The sequence below is a fragment of the Cyprinodon variegatus genome, unplaced genomic scaffold (assembly GCF_000732505.1).
Source record: "Cyprinodon variegatus isolate N-32 unplaced genomic scaffold, C_variegatus-1.0 Scaffold147, whole genome shotgun sequence".
Lineage (NCBI taxonomy): Eukaryota > Metazoa > Chordata > Actinopteri > Cyprinodontiformes > Cyprinodontidae > Cyprinodon > Cyprinodon variegatus.
Window position 1 is genome coordinate 881371 of NW_015150600.1, and position 6256 is coordinate 887626.

General features: G+C 38.8%; 1 protein-coding gene across 3 annotated transcripts in view; it reads right to left on the minus strand.

Moving 5' to 3' along the window:
* Positions 1-3363: 3363 nt before the first annotated feature.
* The window catches only part of prr16 (proline rich 16), a 24397-nt gene continuing 21504 nt past the window's right edge, over positions 3364-6256 (minus strand). For all 3 annotated transcript variants that reach the window (XM_015377110.1, XM_015377106.1, XM_015377107.1), the window contains one exon: positions 3364-5145. The gene's annotated coding sequence lies outside the window, so the exon portion shown is untranslated. The remainder of the gene's footprint in view (positions 5146-6256) is intronic.

The following is a 6256-nucleotide window of genomic DNA, read 5'->3' on the forward strand; positions in this document are numbered from 1 at the left end:
TGAAGTCAAGCCCTGTCGCTGCCTAGCCCTCTGCCGCCTCTCAGTCTCTGGACCCTTCTGGTTCCCTCCCTCTGCCGCTCAGCCAGAACCTCTGAATAGGTACAGACCTGCACATCATCTCAGATACAAGATCATAAGCTTCCTGGCTAACCAAACTGTCCCTCTCTGCAGACAACCCTGTGTGACCAGTCCCGGATCTGTTTCCAGCATCTGTCAAATAACTTTGTGCTTTTCTAAATAAACAGTTGAACTTTTTACTCTGACTCCGTGGTGTTCTGCATGTGGGTTAGAAACCTAAACCCCAACATAACAAGAGCAAACACAGATTTGGTTCCTGAGTAAGACAGTTCATCATTTTGTAATTTAACTGACAGAGATTCCTTTTACAGAAACAATATAGAGAATATTCTAAAACATAGTTTTATGCTCTTGGTTTTAGAGAAAAAAATCAATCAGGCAGCTGTACCTCATCCAAAATGCTGCTACCAGTGTCCTTAAATCAATGCACATTGCAAAAGGTTATATTTTACAATGTTGTAGTTATATGCTGAATGCTACTGGAAACAAATATAATTTGAAGTTAGCTTAATGAACCATCTAGACCCCTGAGGTCATCTCAAATATGTTCACTCATCATTCCCAACAGGGGCCAGAACTAATCAAAACAGGGCTGAATTTTGTTTCTATGTTTCTCAACTAAGAAATAATTTCCTAATAAGTACAATGGTGCCATCCCAGACCTGTGTACTAGATGTGGAGAAGGGAACATTCCTCCATTGTATCTGGAAATGCAAGAAAGTTAAACTATTCTGGAGGGAGATTAAACAAGCTCTGGAGACTATACTGGGTATAAAACTAGTTTTTGACCCCAAATTGTTCATTCTAGGTTTATATCCTGACAGACATATGTCCAGAAATATTATTACTGCCTTGGATTTATGTCTACTACTGGCAAAATAAGTCATAGCACTCTCATGGAAGAGTACCAGCAAACCAAAATGCATTAATTGGATTAAGGAAATATCCACAACATTACCAATGGAAAAGATTACTTTCATTTTAAAAGGGAAACTTTCACTTTTTCAAAACATTTGGAGTCCTGTTATGGAATATATAGAAAACATGGATATGACGGGTGTCGGGGATGAGTTATAGTTGTAGTTGGTCCCCTGCAGTGTCCTAAAATAATCTTCATTTGTATACTTGACGACTTTGGATTATATATTCAAGTTTGTATTTTCTGAACCACGTACAATACTAAAATAATATGGGCTAATTTATGGAAAATAGAGAAACCGTTATTATTGTAATTGTTGTTTCTTCTCAGGGGGGTTTGGGCTTGGGGGCATTGTGTTTTGTTTTTTGTTCTTTTTTTTATTTGTTTGTATTTTCTCATGTACTCTGTGTGTCATAGGTGCTGCTCTAAAATACTCCGGAAAGACAAGTCGAACGCTGGACAATAATTTAACTACCCTGGACTTTTCCTTCGATGTGAGAGCACACTTATGTCCTGACTATTATTGAAAAATTGTTGAAAAACTAATAAAGATAATGTTGGAAAAGAAATCATTTCCAGATAAAGCTGATATCTACAGACACGCCAGCTGACAGCTTTCCGAGGGCCCAGAACAACACAGTCTTTTTGGGCCCCCACTCTACACCTGTACCCCCCTCTCTCCTGGGCCTGAGACAATTGACCCCTCCCCCTCGCTCTCGACGGGCATGTCTGCAGAAACTGTTGTTTCCTTTAGATTCAGAGTAGTTGTAAGAATGAATTCTGAAGCTTTTCACTGTGTAATATTCTAATATAACCCAAATCCTAATTAAGCCTAATCGTCTTTAACAATCCCCTTCATTTAGCTGTTGCTAAAGGACTGTTGCTATAAGCATGATTGGTGTTGATTCAATGAGTTGATGCAATCAGCTGCTTTTCCTTATATAGAAAAAAGTGGGAGTGTTGGCCTAGTGGGCTATGAGAAGCTTGAAAGTACCCGGTTCGATCCCCACTGCCTCCAATCAGGGTTCCTGACAATTTCCCTTAACCCCCGCCGCACAATGGCAGCCCACTGCTCCCTGAGGGGATTGATTAAATTAACAATTAACTTTCACACCATTAAGTTGTTTAGGAAGTTCCGCTCTGCTTATATACACCTTAGAGTATCATTGGTACATCTGTTAGCCTGGTTCACAGAGATCTTTGGTCACATGCAAAAATATGTGAATTGGTTAAAACCTACTGAGCATGCTAAAACTTGTTTTAAGTTGGTTTGACAAGGGAGAGAGCTTGTATTTTTTGTCTTATATGTGCTTTTTTATGTATTATTTTATATAGATTTTGTATTCAAAACCTGCATTGACTCAAAACCTCCCTCAGCCCTCCATTAGACCAACATCTCACTGCCAACCTATGTGATGAATGTCCGTTTTGTTATTTTTGTGTAGCAGTTACGTTCTGTGTGCAAAGTAAATAATATAAGGATCTAAAACAAAACTAGCATGTTTGAATAATAATAATGATATATTGGTCCTTAAGGTTGAATATTATTGACACTCATAGTTGATTTTTTAACAAATCATAAAATGCATATCGGAGCCATTCTTTTCCTCTACATTTTTAATTAATTAATTATGCAGCTATATAGCCTTTTCAAACATACTCTATGCTTCTCAGACCAAACTGGATATTTAAATAAATTATCATACTGTACTCCAAAAATGCTTCTTTTATTTATAACGACTTGATAAACCGTCAGTGCAACTCAGCTACAAGCACATTCCTCTTTGTTTGGTTTGCTCAGGGGCACTGAGGCAGTGAGCATCCCCTCCCCTTGGCAAATTTTACAGCACATTGTTTTCAGTTCACAGGTTTGAACTGAAAAAGCTTCTCAGGACTCCTCCATGTCCTTCAGGCAGTCCTCTGTGACCCTGCCATTCGTTAATATGGCTCTCAGATTGCTGGCTGAGGCTCTGTGTCATTTAGTCTTTTTGAATGTGACAAGCTACCATTAATTTGCTGAAATATCTTGTGCAGACAGTTCACGGCTCCTAGCATCGCCGGCCCGCTATCTCATCACGCTAATCTGCAGTCAACAGATGCCGTGGATGATGCCATTTACTGGATTTCTTTCCCCCCCTTCTTTTAGGAAACCATTTGCCTGCACTACCATTTCCCCCCCCCCTTTCTGTTAGTTATTTTGATTAAATGCAATGTTCTTTGCAGTCGGTTTAATTTCCTCTTTTTGGCACTCGGTTCACAGAGCCATGACATTGTAAGGGATTAGTTTAGAGGAGCACAGTTCCAAAAGTCCAATACAGATGGTGTAAAGTACACACACACACCAATGCTGAGTGCAAAGTGTTTACTTCTCACAAGTTAGTTTCAAAGAGTTTGTTAACACAGGAAAAACTTCACTGACAGCTTTCTTTTCAAATCAACATGAATTCAGTTTCTCTGTCCAATGAGAGGAGCAGAGTTGATTCTGAATCACCCCATTCTTGTTTTTGTATTCTTATTTTGATTCTCTAATCGGGCTTTGAATTTAAGCCTTGTGCTTAACAGCAGACTACCAATTATTACACGGAACCTTACCAAAGTATTCACATCATTCTTCATTTTCCATTTTATCGTGTTGAAGCCATAATCATTAACTAATTATGTTTTTCATTATATTTTTTCCCCTTGATTCTGATGCACCTCAATAAATTCCAATGCAAAAACATTTAAAACTAGAGGTTATTTTCCTCCCACATGCAAAATCATTGCAGCCTGTCTGTCACACAAAATTCAGTTGAAATACACTGATGTTTGTGGTGGCAATCTGAAAAAAGCGAATACTTTTGCAAGGCACTGTATTATTGTTTCCCAAGTACCACACTCATCAGTAACACCTACAATTATGACCTGATTTTAATTTAGAGAGTGAGAAATGAACCAGATTTGATACATTAAGAGGAAAGGGAGAAGAATATTTCTGAAATATTGAAAGAACTGCCTCATGGATTCATCTGTAGACACCCCCCTCCATAGAAATGCATAGAACAATGCAATGATGGCAGAACAAAGTGAAGTAATGCATTCATTCACCTCAACCTCACCAAAAGCACAGCATTTATTTGGTCTATGACGCTTTTCTTCTCCATTTTATTTTTCCTTTTCTTAAAAACAAACAAAACAGACTAATTATGAGTATTTATCCATACACATTCCTGCATTTTCTACTTTTGCCCTTCTGGAAAAAGAACCAGGTGAGGAAATGTCATATTTAGTCTATAAACCTCTGTCCAACATAATACAAAAATATCTTTTTTTTTCATGTTAAAAGTCTCTGTAGAAAAAAATGCCTGAAATATATAGATATCAAACATGTATATGTTTATTTGTATACAAATAAAATTTGATGCAAATTATCACCTCCCCAGCAATCCCCTAAAGCTATAGGTTTGCCCACATGGACTGAATCTTTCTGCTTTGTAACTCTGGAGTATGTGTGGATGCATGGCACCGGTTGAGCAAATACATCAACAATGAACTTTGACAGCTAGACATAGATCAGTGACCAGACCACTGTTCATTTCCAAGCATTGGTGGCAACAGAAACAGTCCATGGTTGGGATATTCTAAAATACTATTTTATCCTTGTCGTATGAAGGCGGGCCTGTGGGGCAATCTGCACACATTTACCATTCTCAAAAGGCAAATTTCATCGGTTGAGTGGAGCTATTGATTTCCATCTCAGTTTGAACGGAGCAAAAATCTCCAGATATCAATCAAACATTGACTGACATCAGTTCATCCTTTGTCTTGTTCTTTTTTATCCAGAATTACTCCATTACTTTTGATGGGTTTTGGCAGCATTCTGACCTTTAATCCAATGAACAAACACATCATTAGCAGTGGCCGGTCTTCTTGCTTTGCCTCGTTTTTGATAGTTACGTCATTTCCAACTGCACAGCTGCCACCTAAAGGTTGTTTCATGTTCAGAGGAGGATATTGTCTCCTGTCAGTTCAGAGCCATTAGCACTTTCAAGCCCTAGAAGGCTGACGCTTGGCTTCAGCTCAGGCTTCTTCCTCCCTGATCAACTCGGGTCGATTAGTGTGTGAAGCCGGCATCCACTCCTCTCTGAGCTCAACGATCTCAATGGGCCCTGCAGAGGAGGAGAAAAAAAAGGGGACACACATCGATGTGAATATCTGACTGCACAGAAGAGAGGCACTTGACAGTCAGAGCAACAACAATTGCTTTTTATAGAGCCAAATAAAAGGTATTACCACCCCCTCACAAGCACACATTCACAGGTTATCAAACTGAAAAGGAATGGTTTGACACATTTGCGTCTGAGGATTACAACCATTTTATGTCATTTCTTAGAGAACTGTCTTCTTTAGTCAAGTCTGGAGTAGTGGGTGACTGAGGCCAGAGCCCCTTCTGGGCCAGTGTTGCTCTCATGCATTTGATCCAGTTGTTGAGATATGTTCTTTCTCTCCAGAACACGATGCAGCTGAGGCCTCTGAATTTTAATTATCTTTAAAGGGCTGTGAAAGCCTCAAATTAAGCAAACCCTCCCCATCACTGCTCTGTAGGTTGAACTGGACCATCATGGCCTTTGGCTCTTTCTAACACGCATGACCGCATGACTGCCCATTAGCGTTCTTTCTTTGTAATCCTATGCCTTGAAAAGCAAGCATATGTAGCCCTTTAATGTCATGATGAATGTAATCATAACTTGGTGAAAATCATGAACAGAGGAAACGATGATCCCAACAGGAATGTAATGCTTACAGCCAACATATTCACATCTAAATGTATTGTTTTGAAACGATAAAGTCATGATTACACATCTTGCCATTGTAGACCAATACTTCCAATATCCAAAGTCCTGTTTTGGTTCATTTCTAAACCATAAACAAAACATTATAGATATACACTGATAAGTCTATACGTATATATTTATGTTGAGTATTGACACATATTGCTTTCACAGATTTCAGGCGAATAGCAAATTCTCTTATAACTATAAGAAGACAAAAGAACCTCTTAAATAATTTGTGTCAAGATTTCCTGCTGTAAAGGACTTTTAACTACTTATATTTGGAGGAAGGCCTGCCTTTAACTATGGATGTCCTATGCACCCTAATCCCACAATCACTACACAGTATATTCCATCCATCCATCCATCCATCCATCCATCCATCCATCCATCCATCCATCCATCCATCCATCCATCCATCCATCTATAAAAATGGATAAATTGATAG